Consider the following 20,144-nt stretch of genomic DNA (forward strand, 5'->3'; position numbering starts at 1 on the left):
GAGAGATGGATGGCAGCTGCTGGAGAGCACATAAATGTCATTTCCAAGTGCCCAGGATTGCCATTGGCCATATCGATTGGATAATGACAAGGAGAGCTGGTTCGATTCCAAAAAGAGAAACCATGCAGAGGAGGCAAGAGGCAAAAGGAGTACTTAATTTTTATGAACCTGTTGGCGGGTGCTCCATATTAATATTTCATTTGTCAGTCTTGTCTTCTTTTTTATTTTAAACTCAAAATGAAGAGCAATGCCTAGCTCCTGGCTGTAATCTCAGTAGGAGTGTGTGGTGTGTCCACATCCTGCTCCATGCCCCAGACCACTGTAGTTAATGACCACACATACAGGCATTGTGGAACAGTCTTCTGGTTTTGTAAAACAGTTACAAGTTGAATTTTGGGAATATGTAATCATTTCAAGGATTTTATTTTTTTTTAAAAAATCATCCTACAGCTAAATAGCAGCCCTCTTTTTCTCAGCCAACAGCATGTGGAGGGGGTCTAACTTAGGGGCCATAAATAAATCTGGACAATAACCCTGCATAAAGCAATCTTATTCTTTCCCCCTTTAAGCTTCCACATCACCCCCAGCTTCTCTGTTGAGCTTATGATTTGGTTGCTAGGTCAGCCAGAAGGTGAATGGTTTCCTGCGTGGGTGAAATAGAGTGGTTGCAAAATGCGTATCTTGCCTCAACTCAGCAAATGGTGCCCCAGCTGTCAGGGGCACGCAGCATATTGGAGGCTGTGATTCAGGAAGGAGTACAAGGTGAATTGTATTGTCAAGCATGGTATTAAATGGCTGAAGCTGCCCAGCAGCTCCTTCCCTAACCTGTTTTCTTCTTAAAATGAATCTATTCCATTGGCAGGCACTAGACTGAGGTGTCCTCACAAAATCATGGAGTCTTAAGTTGAAAGGAAGCATTTGGACCAGCCCCTACGCTTAAGAGATGAGGAGTTTGATGTCCAGAGTATGAACTGCAGTGGTTTTTGTTTTTGTTTGGGGGTGGGGAACGAAGTGAAGAGGATCCTAATCTGGACAATGAAATAGTGCTAACACTTTCCAAGAAAATGGCTAACTGAATCATGAATGCAAAATAAAAACAGTTTTTATAGTGCATGAGGGGAAAAGATTTAAACCTGACAGTCCTAACCTCTGAGGAAATGCATGATATAGAAATAACTTGGACCAGTTCCCTGACAATGCCAATGATCCTACTCCAGTCATAAAGCAATGTGTGTGTCCGGGTTAGGGAAAGTGTTTGATGGCTCCCATTCTACCTAGAAGCTTGTACCCTTAGTTTATCTTGGATCATTAATTCATGCAATCTTTAATTCATTCAATGAACATATAATAATTACCTACGTGTGATATGGTCTGGGAGGGAAATGGCAAGTAAAGCATTTTATCTACCTTCAGAGTCTTCCAGACAGGCAAACAATTTTTTTTCAATATGAAGGACTCAAACAAATGTATTATAGCAAGGCAGTTTTACGTACAAGGCACTCTGTGCCTTCCACAGATAGCCCAGTTTCTACTTCCATGTTTGGTAAGAGCCAGCAGCCATCGAAGTCACATAAAATTATTATAATTGGTAGACATTTATTTTCAGACATTAAATGATGGGAAGTAGTAGTAAGGATTTGTCATGTAGCATTTTATGTCTGCAAAGTGCTTTACGGTCATATTTTACAGCTTGTTCTACATAATAGTCATGTGTGAGATGGGCTGGAACAGGCTCTATTTTAGAGTGAGGAAGTGACAGCAGTCCTATGTATATCAGTGTCCTCTTTAAATACTATTTGCCTTGGGGTTTTAATAAAGATCATCACATTTTTTTTTATTTCTTAGAATTTGCATTCTGCATGTTTATATTTAGTTTATCCAGTCTTTTTATAATGGTTCAGAGTCCAAACTCAGATTCTGAATAGTGCAGGCCATATCTGAGTGCAACTGCCAAGATGAGCCATGGCAGACACGACCCAACCCTTTTAGCCTCTGTCATGATCAATAGCTGTTACCACCATTCCACTGGAATTCCATTTCCCCATTTATCCTCCAAGGTCAGAGAAAGGATCCCTCTGGTTTCAACCTGCGTTTCCTTCCAAGAAAGTGACCTTTGTGGTGGCCCTTATTTTCCTCTCTCCACCCACCATTTCTGTCCAAGTTTCTTGGGAATTGTGGCCATAATGGAACCACCATAGACCAGCTTCAGCAAAGAATGATCAACACTTCCTTACTTCTTTCTTCTGACAACCTACAGCTGAAGTGGAATTTGGGGGAGGCAGGAGTGAAGATCTTGTAAAACCTCACTCTTTTGTTTCCTCTTTCCATTCCTTCAAGGGAGTATCCTGGGTCACTGTAGTCACCCTGGGAATAAATTTGTAGTCCAAAAGGACTAGCCTCTGTCCATGAGAAGCACAATCTCATCGGGAACCCAGAAAGGCCAATGGGCAATTGCCAATCAAAGCTTCTGGTGCTATGACAGTGCTAGGGTTTGCGGAGTAGAAGGGATAGACCCCTGCCTCAGGTCTGGGGGCTCAAGAAGGGCTTCCCAGAGGAAGTAGCCTCAGGACTTTGGAGTTAGATTGGAAATGCTGGTGCATCTTTTGCTTGGGAGAGATTTTGAGTCTAGGAGCCAAGGAAGGCCAAGGGGGTGGCCCGGGGGGACAGTAGGTTTCTTGACATTGCCTTTAAGCTCTAGATAAGAAAGGAAGGGAGGAAGGGAAGAAGGCTTCCTTTTGCCTTGCCGTGACTCAACCATAAGTCTCCCTTCAAAAACCATTCTAGTTCATGACCACTCAGCATATTCAAGGACAAGGGGTGCCTTTGGTTCACTCCTGCATTATGACTCTTGACATATGACAAGCAGCTGGGCAAGGCTCAGACCCAGCCAAAACATCTTCTGTCACAAAGCCAAAAAGAACTGCATGAGCTTTTTTAAAAATCACTACTGACAAATCCCACAACCAGTCTCAGTGCTGAAAGGTGAATGAACTCAGGAATGGGAGTCAGGAAACAGCTTTTGATTTAATGTAGTGTGTGGTCTTAGCCACTCATTTGACTGACTTGGGCCTTATTGCCTCGTTTAACTTATAGGATTAATAATACCTGCCCTACTTACTCAACAAGTTTGTTGGGAGGATAAGATCACATAATAAATATGAAAGGTTTAAGGCATATAAAAATAAAGCCCATGACTGTGTCCAGTGTTCTTTCAATGTGTTCATGGGCTTCTGCTTTGGAGTTAGGTATTGCTCTTATCCACCACTGAATGTCTGGGCTGTCCTGTCTTTTACCCTCAACTGTCAGACATTGGTCCCCCTGCCCGCATTCACCTTCCCATAACACTTGATCAAAAGCTGCTACACATATGGCCATGGCTGAGTCATTCCAAGCACTGAATCATGTCATCACTTAGCATCTTCAAAGTATTCATATGGCCCTTTCACTTTAAGACCTTTAAGCCCATATTCCCCAAGTCTATTCTGAGTCCAACACCAGTGGAGTGTGCCCCCAACAGTGGCTCAAAGAGGAAGCCTTCATCTCTGGACACCATAGTCCTGGGTTTGCCCACTGTGTCTAACAGCAGTCTCCCAACCTGAGCATGTCTTTCTTATTCCTGAAGATGATCTTCTGGTGCACCTACCACAAGTGCTTGGGGCTGCTTCAGCAAGAATGATGGAAGCATTACCCCACTTCTGCTATACTCTCTTGTCTGTCCTTGGGGAGGGTTATGCCAACTGGCTCATTAACATAATCAGTATAGTTTTGACTGTGCCCTGACCAGCTAGGCTAACTGCCTAGCTCATATCAAGTACTCAGCAGGTGCTTGTCAAATAAACAATTAGATCTCATCATGGGCTGAGTTGTGTCCTCCCAAAATTCATGTGTTGAAGTCCTAACCTCCAGTACCTCAGAATATAGTTGTGTTTGGAGATAAGGTCTTGGTATTAGTCCGTTCTCACATTGCTATAAAGAACTACCTGAGACTGGGTACTTATGAAACAAAGAGATTTAATTGACTCGCAGTTCAGCAGGCTGTACAGAAAGCATGGGTAGGGAGTCCTCAGGAAATGTACAGTCACGGTGGAAGGCAAAGGGGAAGTAGGCACATCTTCCCATGGCAGAGCAGGAGAAAGAGAAAGAGAGAGAGACAGAGACAGAGAGAGAAGAGGGGAGGTGCTATACACTTTCAAACAATCATATCTCATGAGAATTCTATCACAAGACAGCACTAGGGGGATGGTGCTAAACCATTAGAAACCACCCCCATGATCCAATCACCTCCCACCAGGCCCCACCTCCATCACTGGGAATTATAATTCGACATGAGATTTGGGAGATGACACAAAACTAAACCATATCAGTCTTTAAAGAGTTAAGTTAAAATAAGCTCTTTAAAGTGGGCCCTAATCCAATATGACTGGTGTTCTTATAAGAAGAGGAGATTTGGTCACAGACATGGTTGCATGCAGAATAAAGACCTTTCGAGGACACACTGAGAAGGCAGCCATCTGCAAAACAAGGAAAGAGTCCTCAGCAGAAACCAGTCCTGCAGACTCCTTGATCTTGGACTTCCAGCCACTGCAACTGTGAGTAAATACATTTTCTGTTGTTGAAGCCACCCAGTCTGGAATTTTGTTGTGCCAGCCATAGAAAATTAATACAGATCTGTTTAAGAACACATAAAAATACTAATCATCAGCTGGGCACAGTGGCTCATGCTTGTAATCCCAGGACTTTGGGAGGCTGAGGTGGGTGGATCACCTGAGGTCAGGAGTTGGAGACCAGCCTGGACAACATGGTGGAGCCCCATCTCTACTAAAAATACAAAAAGTTACCTGGGTCTGGTGGCAGATGCCTGTAATTCCAGCTACTTGGGAGGCTGAGGCAGGAGAATCACTTGAATCTGGGAGGTGGAGGTTGCAGTGAGCCAGGATCGCACCACCGCACTCCAGCGTGGGTGACAGGGTGAGACTCCATCTCAAAAAAAAAAAAAAAAAGTATATATATATATATATATATTATATATATATATAAATCATTCCACAGACCAGCAGTCAGTTGCAATCTGGAAGTCGCAGTCTTAACCAGTAAGTAAATGTTGTGACCATCATAGCGGGGACTCTGGTGGAAAGTGTTTTTGGCTCCATCACAGTTTCTTGGACAGCCAGAAGCCCTTGGAGATAGATGACCAATAGTGTAGAAAACATAAGCCTTCATAACAGGAAGGCAGCGACTGCTCTCTGGGTGTTTACGGGATCTCTCTGTGTTAGATTAGAAGATAATATTTCTCCATTTTATGAAAAGGTGATTTGGATTCTGCAATGAATCTGTAGTAAATTTAGAATTGAATCACAGCTGGCATATTTTCCAACCACAATGTGCCCTAGCTGATCCTTGCTTCCTCTCCTTCCTCATCTGTACTTGCTTTTCGACAGATGGCAAACCCTAAAGGACATACATACGTACATTCTATAGATATTGGAAAGTGGGGGAAAATTTGAAGGGTAAACCAATATTTAACAATAGAAAAAAACTGCAAAAGCATCTCTACCTCGGTAGCCTTGGCAGCTGGGACAAAAACTAAAAGCTCAACTCATTAATTATGCCATGTCTCTCCTTACAGCTCTAAAGCTGAATTAAAGAGAAGTAAAACCATAATGAGCAGCCAAGAGGAAGTCCCCAGGCGTCCAGATGACAGAATGAAGCATGCATGTTGGGGAGATGATCAGAACAGGCACCTGGACCCCTGTGGGGTCAAGGGCTCTGCTCTCCCCTACATGGAAGCTCTGCAGGCTGCTCTCCCCTCTGCACAGGGAACCTGTGTTTGCAACCTGTCTCCCTCCTGGGCCTGCCCATCGCTGTCCTGACCAGCAGCCTCCATCAGTAGGATCCTTTTTGTTTTCTCTTTCTTCTTCCATTTATCCATAAGCCTTACTGAGAGCCCACCTTATGCGCAGCTGCCAAGAGTCCAAACCCCATCCTCCAAGGTTGGTGGTGTAGGAGAATTACTGCGTGGGTAAAGGAGACTGGACTCCGTGGGTCCTGCTCTTGCCCCTGGAGATTCAGCTTCCCCAATGGCTCCTCTCCCTGATTATGATTGCCATCTCTAGCCTTGACGCCCCTATTTCTGGGGTCCTTACATTTATGTTTACAGGCGCTGCAGTCTGAAAACAGCTCCCAGAGTGACCCTAATCAGATCATGGTGCCCTCTTGTCCAAAATCTTTTCAGTGTTTTCCCAAATCACTCAGGAGCTTACAAGACCCTACCAAGACTGGCTCCCCTGTTCTCTGCTAGTCTCATCTTCTCTGATTCTCTCTCTTCTATCTCGGGTACTAACACACTGGCAGCCTTTCTGAGCTGGATGCTCCCTTACATCCCTTGGATACTCCAAGCACGCCCTGCCTTGGGCCTTCTGCACTTGCTATTGGCTGCCTGCAATGTCGTTGGCCAGTCAGCCACATGACCCAGTCCCTCACTTCCTTTGGGTCTTTGCTCAAGCTCACATTCTCAGTGAGGCCTTTTCTGACCTCTAGTGTTTAAAATCTCACCCCTTATCACAGACAACCCCAATCCCCTTCCCTACTTTATTTTCCCCATTATTCTCCTTACCATCTGACATACCACGTATTTATTTCTTCTTTGCCTCCCCCTTCTAGCTTACTAGAAGGTAAGCTCCAAGAAGGTGGGAGTTTTTCTGCTTTGTTGCACTGTCACCAGCACCCAGAACAGCACCCATAGCATCATGTCTGCCATTTGTTGAATGAATATGCTCAAAGTACAGCTAGTGAATTGGAAAATGAACCCGTGATGGGGAGTAATTACGAAAAAAGATTCATGTGTTCTTTCCTAAGTGACTCATTTGTTCTTAAAAACAGTCATGTGCTGCATAATGACATTTTGGTCAATAACAGACTGCAGATATGATGGTGGTTCCATAAGAGTATAATGTGATATTTTTACTGTATTTTTTCTATGTTTAGATTCACAAATGCTTACCATTGTGTTACAATTGCCTACAGTATTCAGTAGTCACAGGCTGTATGGGTTTGTAGTCTAGGAGCAGTAAGCTATACCATAGAGCCTACGTGTGTCGTAGGTCATACCATCTAGGTTTGTGTAAGTGCACTCCATGACGTTTGCACAACATCACCTGATGATGCATTTTCTCTGAGGCAATGCATGACTGTATCCGAAGCTGAAAATGAGTTTGTTGCCCTCCCCCTTCCGGGAATGGATAATTCCTACAGTACCTGTATCAGGCCCACCCTGTTCACCTCTTTCTTCTTCCTCGGTTCTGATGGCAAGTGGTTTCCAACTCATAGCTGTGGACCTACGAAACACTTGCATGGCTTTCTGTAAGGCTGGGCAAGTCAGTGAAGGTGAAATGTAAAGCCCACTCCCTACAAACTAGTATTCACTCACCTCTCTCACCCCCAGTTACTGATATAGTTTAACAAATAGCTATGATTACCTCTGCAGAAAAGGGTTTTTAGAAAATTACATTCTGTTTGTTTTTATTATTGTTGCAAAAAGAGATAAAATCTTGGCATCTTTGAATTTACACTGCTTAAGGTTACCAAACAGAATGGGCAGTAGAATCCTATGTTTACAGTGTTTATATGTATAAATGTACATGTGTACATATGTATAAAGATTAAAGAATATAACAATAGGCTAATATTTGGGTATGACGAAAATAATATAATTTTTATTCAACTGTTTTTTCCATAGTAAGTGTATATTATGTATATGATATGAAGAACACCAATCATTCTTCTTTTTTTAAAAAAAAAGAAAGGCTGGGCGCGGTGGCTCACACCTGTAATCCCAGCACTTTGGGAGGCCAAGGCGGGTGGATCACCTGAGGTCAGGAGTTCGAGACCAGCCTGATCAACATGGAGAAACCCCATCTGTACTAAAAATGCAAAATTAGCCGGGTGTGGTGGCGCATGTGCCTAATCCCAGCTACTCGGGAGGTTGAGGCAGGAGAATCGCTTGAACCCGGGAGGCAGAGATTGTCGTGAGCTGAGATTGCGCCATTGCACTCCAGCCTGGGCAACAACAGCGAAACTCTGTCTCAATAAATAAATAAATAAAAAGAAAAAAGAAAAAGCCCTTGTTTTAATTGGGCACATACTAAAGGTCAGCTTTCTAGTATAGGGAAACAAGAAAATGATCCTTTTGAATGTGACTATTATTTTTACTTTGTGATTTCAGCTTTTACGTTGGACTCAATAAACTAAAAAAAGGCAAACTGAAATCGTAGTATGAGGCTCTCATGTTTCCACTTACACTGAACATAAGCCAAGGCCTGAGGGCTAAAGTGGGCCTGATTGACTCATGATACCAGGTTGCTGCATCACTTCCTTGAGAAATTGTTCCTGGCTTCAAAACTAGCTGTGGAATCTTAGAAATCTCGTGACATTGGATCACGTGCCTGGGCACAGCCACGTTTTCTTCCATGGCTTCCTCTCCTTCCTCCTCTGGAGCAGATATCTATGTTTGCATCTGCCCTTCTTCCTGCTCCTTCTTCTAACATGCCACAGGATGCTCTTTAAGCCATATCCGCTTCTGCAAACCAGTGATTGAGTTCTTGTGTGCCAGGGCACAGCAGTCTCCTTCATCCATTGTATACTCTTTAGTGTTGTCTTTTGTCTAAAAGGTCTTTGCTTTTCTTTGCCTTGCTCTCTGTGTTTGCGGCACTGGCTTAGATGATTACTGATGGAGTTGACCGTGGAGACCATAATGTGCAGGGACCAGCTCTTTGACAGGTGGGTGCCTCCCTGGTGCCCTAAGCTGACTGTCCTTAGCACTGGGAAGACAGATTCTTCTTTTTGGGGGTTGCCTCAATCCTTGTGGAACACATCCTTCAGCATATGAAATTTCTGCTTGTTATAATTTTTTTTTTTTTAAGACGGAGTCTCACTCTGTTGCCTGGGCTCGAATGCAGTGGCACGATATCTGCTCACTGCAACCTCCGCCTTCCAGATTCAAGCAATTCTCCTGCCTCAGCCTCCTAAGTAGCTGGGACTACAGGTGTGTGCCACCACGCTCAGCTAATTTTTGTATTTTTAGTAGAGACGGGGTTTCACCACGTTGGCCAGGCTGGTCTTGAACTCCTGACCTCAGGTGATCCGCCCACCTCGGCCTCCCAAAGTGCTGGGATTATAGGCATAAGCCACCATGCCTGGCCTGCCTGTTATGATTTACAGAACACAAACTCACTTTTTTTGGTGCCCAAGACCCATGACTCTCTGGTCCCTACCTATCTTTCAAAACAAATCTACCATGAATACTCCATATGAGCAAGGCACTTCTCTTCATGACAAATACACCTTATGCATTGTATCTCTGTGCTTATGCCTGACTGGAACCTCCTCCAAAATTTGAATCCCATTGATCCTTCAAGTCCTCACTCAGATATAATTTATTCTGTGATTTCCTGTGACCATTCCAACTCATGGTGACCTTTCCCACTCAGGCGGAAATTCTCACATAATTTGCATATATCCAAAAATAAAAAAGTGACGATCTCACTCACACTGCCAGGTAAGAAGAGATAAACCCACATGTCTCACAGTCTGCTTTCTATGCCCCCCCACAACATGACAAAATCAGGACTCTAATCTGGGCATAGATGTTATCTACATGACAGAACCACAGGGACTGTGTTATTGGCATCTGTACCAGACATTTGGTAGACAACAGAGCCAATCTGAAGAAAAACTGCTTCCCACCTTCCCCCACATTAGTCAGAGAGCAGCCTTGGAGGAGACATTAACAGAAACTGTTACTAGAAAAAGTAAGAGTTGATAATCATATAAATTTATATCAACCATCTCTTATAAGGAAGATATGAGAGGGGAATTCTGAGAGTAAGCCGATGGAGGGAATTCACCCACCCTGTTCATGGGGAAAACCAAACATATTTAGCCAAGGAAAGGATTCTGCAACTAAGAAGTAGAATATAACCCTCAAAAGAGACATCAAGATGATAACCTGTGGAAAAGATTCACTGCGGGAAAACAGAACTTAAATTTTAAAAAGACGTTTCTAGAACCCATATGACCACACTGGTGTTCCCAGACAATTGATGCAATTATATAAGAAGGAATCTCCCATTTTTCTTGGGCATGGATGTCTGGCCTTGGGCTTTTCTCCCTGTGGGCTTTTGGACAGAGGAGTTATCTGTTCCATATGCAGAATTTCAATGAATGCCCTGTTTTCAGCCCCACTGTTACTCCACCCTCTGAGACATCTGCCTTCTCCTAGTCTAGGGGTTCTCTGGGCCGTCCCTGACACAAAGTGCAGGCTGCAGCTTCCTCCTCTTGTCCATCCTCCAGGGATTTGTTGCAATTTCATATTCTTTGAATTCCCTTTCTGTTATCTGAATTGCTGTGGCCTCTAACTTTTCTAGTGCTTTACCATCAGCAATGCCCCAGTGAAGGGAGCATCACAAATGAAAATAGATGTGTGTCTTCTGTCTGTCAGTTTCTTCTGGAAGGCTCTCAAAGTTTTAAAGAGATCAATTTTTTCCAAGTTAATTTAAGATGTAATTAATGATGTTTCAATGCCATTACAAATGAGGTATTTTGGCTGGGTGCGGTAGCTCATACCTGTCATCCCGGCACTTTGGGAAGCAAAGGATGGTAGATCACTTGAGCCCAGGAGTTTGAGATTAGCCTGGGCAACATGGCAAAACCCTGTCTCTACAAAAAATCCAAAAAATTTAGCCAGCCGTGGTGGCATGCACCTGTGGTCCAAGCTACTCGGGAGGCTGAGGCAGGAAAATTGCTTGAACCTGGGAGGTTGAGGCTGCAAGTGGCCCATGATTATACTACTGCACTCCGGCCTGGGCAGGAGAGCAAAATGTTGTCTCAAAAAAGAGGGGTGGATATTTTAACAAAATGATTTAAAAGTGTATTTAGAAGACCATACGGAAGACCAAACAAGAAATTCTGAAAGGCAAGAATTGTGAGAGAATGGGCTCCTAAGGTCAGATATTAGAATATGTTATTTGGCTGCAAAAAATAAAACAGAATGACTTTAGCAAACTGGCAGATGAGTGGAACAGAAAAGGAAAACAAAAACACATGCCTAAGTCTATGCAATAATTTAACATGTGATTAAGATGCTATTTCAAACTGGCTGGAGGGAAAATTGAGAATGATGACGGCAAACTGGGTGAATCACTTGGAATGAAGACAAAGCCAAATTTTACTCTATGTATCATACTCTAAATTGCAAATAGACTAAAGAGTTACATGTTTGAGAGAGAATGAGAAACAATAACAGAACAAGATATAAATGTAAATTCAAACAGCTAATCTTGCTGTGACAAAGTTTTTGCTAACATAAAAGGGAAGAGGAATCCCATAGAAAAAAACTTGATAGTACTGATTACATAAAAATTCAAATTACAAAAAATTCAAAATTCTGTAAGCTTAAAAAATTTTAAAGATATAGACAAATCAGGTAAAATATTTGCAATATACATGACACACAAAGGACAATAGTATTAGTATATACAGACCTTTTAAAATCATTAAGAAAACTATGAAACTCCAGAAGAACAAGGGGCTAAACACATGAAAACACAATTTACAAAAGAAGAAACAGAGATGATCCATAAACAAGAAAACATGTTCAACTTCTCTAGGAAGCAAAGAGACAAAAATTAAAATGAGATATTATTTTTAGCTACCAAATTGACAAATGAAAATGTCCAAGGTTAAAGCAAGTGGGTGTCCTCATTCATCGTTGGTGTGTGTGTAAATTACTACAGCAGTTTGAACAGAATTTGGCCATGTGTATTATTATCATTATTATTATTACTATTATTATTTTTTGAGATGATGTCTCACTCTGTTGCACAGGCTGGAGTGCAGTGGCACCATCACAGCCCTCTGAAGCCTGGAACTCCTAGGCTCAAGCAATTTTCCCACCTCCACCTCCCAAAGTGCTGGGATTATAGGCATGAGCCACTGCATCCAACTGTTTTTTAAAACCCTATATTACATTTATATTTTTCAGACCATTAAATCAACATCTAGGAAATTCTCCTAGAGAAATACTTATTGATGTACATAAAAATGTATTTACAAAGATACATACTTCAGTATTATTTGTAATAGCCAATGGTTTCAATCAACATAATTCCTAAAAAAAGATTTGTTAAATTAATTATTGTGCATCCAAATGATGGAATACTTCCTACCCATAAGATAGATTTAAATAATATTTAGTGACTTTGGGAAATGTTACAACTATAGTAGGTGAAAAGGCACATTTAAATGTGTATAATATAATCTCAGCTTTGCAAAAAGAAATTTAAACATATACACATTTCTTTTAAAAGTTACACCAAATGTTAATGGTGATTATTGGTGGTGGGATATGGGAGATTTGAATTTTCTTTCTTACATTTTTATATATTTTCCAAATTTCTCACAACAAACATAAGTCATCTTTATAAACAGAAAACACGTTTTTTAAAAAATATGATTTTCTTGACTAGATTTTAAGTTCCTCAGGGGCATTTTATACAACTGAACACATCATCCACAGCTTTGCAACTCCCTTCCAGGGTTTGGGCCCAGCCTGTTTTAAATGTAGTTTTTTAAAAATGCAGTAGATAATACAGAAATATTTATCTGATTAACAAACTTCCTTCTTGGGTTTTTAAAATTATTGTTGTTGTTTTTCCAAGAGCATATGTGAAATATTTTAAGATATTGAATCATCATCTAACACCTGTTTTTCATGTGGACATCTGATAAATACTGCTGCCTGCCCTGGTGAGAGCAGAGAAGAAACCCACTGCCTGAAAGGGTTAATCTGGGGCAGTTAAGGACACCTGTTCCAAGTCTGACATGGGCCTTCATTTCCAGGCCTCCAGGCTCACCAGCTCAGGAAGAGGATTTTGCTAAGCAGTGGATATATACACAAAGGCAGGGCCAATGCAAATAAGAAATTCCTGGTCCACAAATAAACATTTCTTAAGCAACCCACACAATGAAATGGATGATAGCCTTTTCTACCCGAACTTTTCTCTAATTACATTTTTATTGACTTTTCAGAGGAAATGAAAAACGCTAACATATAATTGGCTAAAAGAAATAGAGGTAATAAACCAAGCCAGAAAAACACTTGAGGAAATGTGTATCTAAGGTAAAATACCTCCAATATGAAAATCTGTGCCATGATGTTGAAGTTACAAAATTGCCTACACATGCTGCTTTGGTTGTGAGAGAGCTCGGAACAGTGCTGTGACAGAGTGCTATGTTAAGGTCTAGCCTCTTTCCAAGTCTGAATATCCTCTGTATTTGAATTCTAAATTTCAAAAGCACCGAATTTCAAATGCTCTGAATTCCGACTTGTACATGAAAGAACTTTGGATCAGGAGCCGGGTGTGTATGTAGATCTTAACAAGGCATTTAACAAGTTGTCTCATGATAACCTACTAGCCAAGAAGATTAATTATGAATGATTATACATACACAAAGAGACATATATATATACATATACACACATACATACATATATATATACACATATATATATATATATACACTATACACGCACACACACGCACATATTTTTCAAATGGTGAGTAGATCATTTTTCAAATGATCAGGTGGAGGCCAACCTGGAGTGAAGTGATTCATAATGTACCATTGTATTTTCAATATAATTATTAGTATAGCATGAATCAGCCATTCTAAGAAGCTAATCAGAAAACTATGAGCACGAATCCGGGGAGGAAGGGGATGAGCTTCACTTTATGCATGCCTTGCAACCTAATATTTAGGTAGTCTTGCTTGTCAATCCCCTCACCCCAATGCCTTGAGTAATCAGCCAGTGTTATTGAAGGAAGTGTATCATATCTCTCAGTTGCTACGGAAGAAAAAGGTTAAGGATTGCTGACATTGACAAAAACAGAAAAGGCAAGCTCATCCAATCTATGAGCAAATTATAGCTACTATTTTAATGACAGAATCATGTTTTAAACTCCTCTTGACAGGTTGAAGTGAAAAGATGAATGTAACAAGACGATATTTAATAGGAATACATGTTAGACCTTGCCCTTGGGCCCAAAGAGCAATTGTGCAAACACAGCAGGAGGTGGACCTGGCTAAATGGTGGTTCTTGTGAAAAGTTCTGAGGCAGTTCAGGTACCACCATGGGTACCAACCAAAAATTCAGTCCTAAGCTCTATTTACAGACTTACAGAATTTAGAATGAAGAGATTGTCTACTGTCTTAGCATAATGCCTTCCATGTTCATCCAGGTTCTCACAAATGATAGAAGTTCCTTCTTTGTTAAGGCTGAATAGTTGTTCCATTTTGAATATGTACCATACTTTCTTTATCCATTCATCTGTAGATGGACACTTAGGTTGATTTCATATCTTAGTTCTTGTGAATAGTGCCACAATGAGCCTGAGAGGGCAAATATCTCTTCAACACACTGATTTCAGTTCCTTTGGATATACACCTAGAATTGGGATTGTTGGATTATATAACGGTTCTATTTTTAGTTTTTTGAGGAACCTCCATACTCTTTTCCATACTAGCTGTACTAATCTACATTCTCACCAGCAGTATACAAAGGTTCTCTTTTCTCCACACCCTCACCAACATTTGTTATCTTTCATATTTTTGAAAATGGCCACTCTAACAGGTGTAAAGTTACATCTCGTTGTGGTATTAACTTGCCTTTGCCTGATGATTTGTGATACTAAACATTTTTTATATGTCTGTTGGCTATTTGTATGTCTTCATTTGAGAAATGTCTGCTCAGGTCCTTGGCTCATTTTTTAATCAGGTTATTTATTTTCTTGCTATTGAATTTCTCACATGTTTTGGGTAGATGCTCCTCATCTATGGATGGTTTGCAAATACTTCTCCCAATTTACGGGTTGTCTCTTCATTCTATTTTCTTTGCTGTGTAGAAGCTTTTTAGTTTGATGCAATCCCATGTGTCTATTTTTACTTATGTTGCCTGTGTTTTTTGAGTCATAGCCAAGGAGTCAATGCACAGATCAATGTCATGGACCGTTTCCCCTATGTTTTCTTCTTGTAGTTTTACAGTTTCAGGTCTTACGTTTACATTTTCCATCAATTTTGAGTTGATTGTTGTATATGCTATGATGTGAAAGTCCAATTTTGTTCTTCTGCATGTGGATATTCAGTTGACCCAACAGCACTTACTGAAGAGACTATCCCTTCCCTATTGTGTGTTCCTGGCATCTTTGTCACAAATCAATTGGCCATAAATGCATGAGTTTATTTCTGGGCTCTCTATTTTGTTACATAGGCCTATGTGTCTGTGCTTAAATCAGTATCATGCCATTTTGATTACTGTAACTTTGTAATATATTTTAAGATCAGGTAATGTGATTCCTCCAGCTTTGTTCTTCTAGCTCAGAATGTCTTTGGCTATTCAGTCTTTTGTGGTTCCATACTAATTTTAAGATGTTTTGTTGTTGTTCTGTGAGAAATGTCATTGGAATTTTAAAAGGGATTGCATTAAATCTGTAAATTGCTTTGGGTAGTGTGGACATTTTGACAATATTAATTATTGCAGTCTGTGAACCCAGGATATCTTTCCACTTATTTGTGTCTTCAATTTCTTTCATCAATGTTTTACCATTTTCAATATACAGATCTTTCAACTCCTTGGTTAAATTTACTCCTAAATATTTTTTTGGTGCTATTGTAAAAGGAATTGTTTTCCTGATTTCTTCTTCAGATAGTTCATTGATAGGATATAGAAATTAAACCAATTTTTGCTAAGGGACTTTAAGATTAGCTCCTGTATTCTGTGCCAGGCAGGCTTTGGGATTCACAAGGGGGACTGAAGTCTTATGAACATAGTAGTGGATTAGTGCTGGCTGAAGGAAAAATTTCTAGATTAGCTGGAGGAGAGCATATAGGCTGGGAATCCAGGTGGGAAGAAAATTAATTGCTCAGTTCTCACACTGTAATGCTATCAGTTAACTTCTAAAGACACCTATTCTCTCTGCACAGACCTATCAAAAAATTCCATCAACCAATTCCTGAATGATCCAAATGCTTCTCAACCAGCTCACAGACTGCTAACCCTCTCCTCCATATCAAGGGGAAAAAGTACTATGTGAATGATCTGCTTCAGGCCCAGATGAACAGCAGAGATAAACCCAGATTCATTTTAAATAGGAGGCAGGAGCATTCACAGACAGATAGCAGCCAGACACAGGAGCTCTGTGTGTGTGTGTGTGTGTGTGTGTGCCTGTGTGCGTGTGCACGCATGGGTGCATGTGTATACGAAAAGGCCTTCGGCAGAGATCAAGAGGGTTTAGGAGTTTCTAAAATAATATGCCAAGCCATTTACTGTAATCTGTGCTGCTCTCCTAGCAGCTGCTAGAACCAGGTAACCTCCCAACCTTGGGCTTTCTCACTACCCAGAACCATCTTTTCATTGAGTGGCAGGGACTAATTACAGAGATAAGAGGCAGCATGCCGTTCTAAGTCACTAAAAGAGGAAGACTGTGTCTACACTGATTTGTAGCGATGTCAATACTATAAAAGGATCCATCTGATGAGAGCCAACCCCATCTCTCCCAGCACATACCTGGGGGCCCACACATGTCCTGGAGGCAGCATCGTGGCCTGCAGAGACCTTGGGCTTAGTAGTTTAACAGACCCAGCTCTGTGACTGAAGTAAAGTAGGCACTGTAACATCTATCTCAGAGGGCTGCTGTATACATGAGATAACATTTACACTGCCTACCACATAGTAAGCACTCCATTTTCCCTCCAGAGTGGGGACAGATGTCTAAGATCCTAGAGACGCACAGTATATTCCTATTTTTTAAAAATAATTTCTCTTTAGGAAACATAGGCTTTGAACCTGGGAAAATTTAGTTTTCTGGCTGTCTGAACTGCTCCCAAATTTAACTGAAACATCTTTTGTCTCCTGGGGTGTAATAATAGGAAGCAAATGAACTGATTGCCTTGTACATGTTTGGTTGCTGGTATTATTTTATGCATTTTCATATGCATTATTTTATTTAGACTCATGGGTCCCAGAAATCCATATGGATTTTCCTCAACTATGCATTTTTCTTTCCTCGTTGAAATCAGATTTCATTCTATGTTAATCTTGGGGGAAGAATTGTTGATGCATTTATTCACTTACTTGCTCTAAAGATGCTCATTAATCAACAATGGCTAAGGTGCACCATATATTTATAGAATAATATACAAATAAAGGTTGTGCAGCCACCACGTAATATCCACTTACAATGTGCCATGCACATGCACATATACGGGACCAGTTAGGTCCCACCACAAACCTGCAAACTAGCTCTTACTCTGCCTCCACCAATACACACATTTTACAGCTGACTTTCCCCCTGTCACCCAGATAGTTCTTTCATAGCCTCTCCTATGGAAGCAGGTGCATGCATTTGTGTTTGTACTGTCTTTGAAATGTAGGTTTTTCTGCTTATGTAAGCTGATGCCAGAACACACAGCTTCAAGCAAAATACCATTGTGGTTCTTCTCAACAAGGCCAAGGTGAATTAAACAGCATTCAGTTTGCTCAGACAGAAGCAAAAAAGATTAGAACAGGATTTTTGTATGCAGAGGGGAAAATGTGCAACTTCAATAATGAACCCCAATGAGCAAATTTTGGCCGACGATTAAATTCCCATTCAAAATAACATATTTCCCATGATAATAGAAAAGCATCTCCTCTTTGGTTTCCTGCAGAGCAAACCAGCTATGCGATGAGAATATTCGAGTTCCTTGGAAATATCAATGGCAACTCTGAAATTAACAAAGTCAACTTCAAAATATTCACTTGCCTGAAAAGGTTGATGTCAGATAGGTATTTTATTATTTATTTATTTAGATATGGAAATTTAATTATGTTGCCTAGGATGGATTCAAGCTCCTGGGCTCAAGCAATCCTTCAGCCTCAGCCACTTGAGTAGCTGGGATTATATGAATGCACCGTTGTGCCCAGCAATATAGACATTTTACCTGTACCTCTCATCAACATGGATGGAACAGGTGCAGGCATATTTATTCAGGAAACAAATACAGGCTATAGAACTAAAAAGAAATCCTGAGGCCTCTAAATGGATGATGAGTGCCTGTCTGCTCCATGGATGGCCAAGAATGTTGAAAATTTGAGACCCAGAAGGTAGTACCTCAGGACTTGTCTGGAACATTTGACTCTTCAGTCATAACAAGGTGCAGAGGCTAATAGCCAAGACAGGGCACTGGGTACACCACCATGCAAGGCCCAGTACTGGGAAATGGGCCCAACTGACCATGAAGATCCAACAAGGCATGGCTACCAAGGGGCAGATAAAACTTAGCCACAGCTCACAAGACAGGGATGCCCTCTCTCACCAATCCTATTCAACATAGTGTTGGAAGTTCTGGCCAGGGCAATTAGGCAGGAGAAGGAAATAAAGGGTATTCAATTAGGAAAGGAGGAAGTCAAATTGTCCCTGTTTGCAGACGACATGATTGTATATCTAGAAAACCCCATTGTCTCAGCCCAAAATCTCCTTAAGCTGATAAGCAACTTCAGCAAAGTCTCAGGATACAAAATCAATGTACAAAAATCACAAGCATTCTTATACACCAACAACAGACAAACAGAGAGCCAAATCATGAGTGAACTCCCATTCACAATTGCTTCAAAGAGAATAAAATACCTACGAATCCAACTTACAAGGGACGTGAAGGACCTCTTCAAGGAGAACTACAAACCACTGCTCAATGAAATAAAAGAGGATACAAACAAATGGAAGAACATTCCATGCTCATGGGTAGGAAGAATCAATATTGTGAAAATGGCCATACTGCCCAAGGTAATTTATAGATTCAATGCCATCCCCATCAAGCTACCAATGACTTTCTTCACAGAATTGGAAAAAACTACTTTAAAGTTCATATGGAACCAAAAAAGAGCCCACATCACCAAGTCAATCCTAAGCCAAAAGAACAAAGCTGGAGGCATCACACTACCTGGCTTCAAACTATACTACAAGGCTACAGTAACCAAAACAGCATGGTACTGGTACCAAAACAGAGATGTAGATCAATGGAACAGAACAGAGCCCTCAGAAATAATGCCACATATCTACAACTATCTAATCTTTGACAAACCTGAGAAAAATAAGCAACGGGGAAAGGATTCCCTATTTAATAAATGGTGCTGGGAAAACTGGCTAGCTATATGTAGAAAGCTGAAACTGGATCCCTTCCTTACACCTTATATAAAAATTAATTCAAGATGGATTAAAGACTTAAACGTTAGACCTAAAACCATAAAAACCCTAGAAGAAAACCTAGGCATTAGCATTCAGGACATAGACACGGGCAAGGACTTCATGTCTAAAACACCAAAAGCAATGGCAACAAAAGACAAAATTGACAAATGGGATCTAATTAGACTAAAGAGCTTCTGCACAGCAAAAGAAACTACCATCAGAGTGAACAGGCAACCTACAAAATAGGAGAAAATTTTTGCAACCTACTCATCTGACAAAGGGCTAATATCCAGAATCTACAATGAACTCAAACAAATTTACAAGAAAAAAACAAACAACCCCATCAAAAAGTGGGCAAAGGATATGAACAGACACTTCTCAAAAGAAGACATTTATGCAGCCGAAAGACACATGAAAAAATGCTCATCATCACTGGCCATCAGACAAATGCAAATCAAAACCACAATGAGATACCATCTCACACCAGTTAGAATAGCAATCATTAAAGTCAGGAAACAGCAGGTGCTAGAGAGGATGCGGAGAAATAGGAACACTTTTACACTGTTGGCAGGACTGTAAACTAGTTCAACCATTGTGGAAGTCAGTGTGGCGATTCCTCAGGGATCTAGAACTAGAAATACCATTTGACCCAGCCATCCCATTACTGGGTATATACCCAAAGGACTATAAATCATGCTGCTATAAAGACACATGCACACCTATGTTTATTGCGGCATTATTCACAATAGCAAAGACTTAGAACCAACTCAAATGTCCAACAATGATAGACTGGATTAAGAAAATGTGGCACATATACACCATGGAATACTATGCAGCCATAAAAAATTATGAGTTCATGTCCTTTGT

At 40.8% G+C, this 20,144-nt stretch overlaps 1 long non-coding RNA gene across 2 annotated transcripts in view; it reads left to right on the forward strand.

Moving 5' to 3' along the window:
• Positions 1–4,318: 4,318 nt before the first annotated feature.
• Positions 4,319–20,144, forward strand: part of LOC130541741 (uncharacterized) — a 50,107-nt gene continuing 34,281 nt past the window's right edge. For both annotated transcript variants that reach the window (XR_008955838.2, XR_008955837.2), the window contains exon 1: positions 4,319–4,589. This is a non-coding gene — a long non-coding RNA (uncharacterized LOC130541741). The remainder of the gene's footprint in view (positions 4,590–20,144) is intronic.

This window comes from Pan paniscus, chromosome 7 (assembly GCF_029289425.2).
Source record: "Pan paniscus chromosome 7, NHGRI_mPanPan1-v2.0_pri, whole genome shotgun sequence".
NCBI classification, from domain to species: domain Eukaryota; kingdom Metazoa; phylum Chordata; class Mammalia; order Primates; family Hominidae; genus Pan; species Pan paniscus.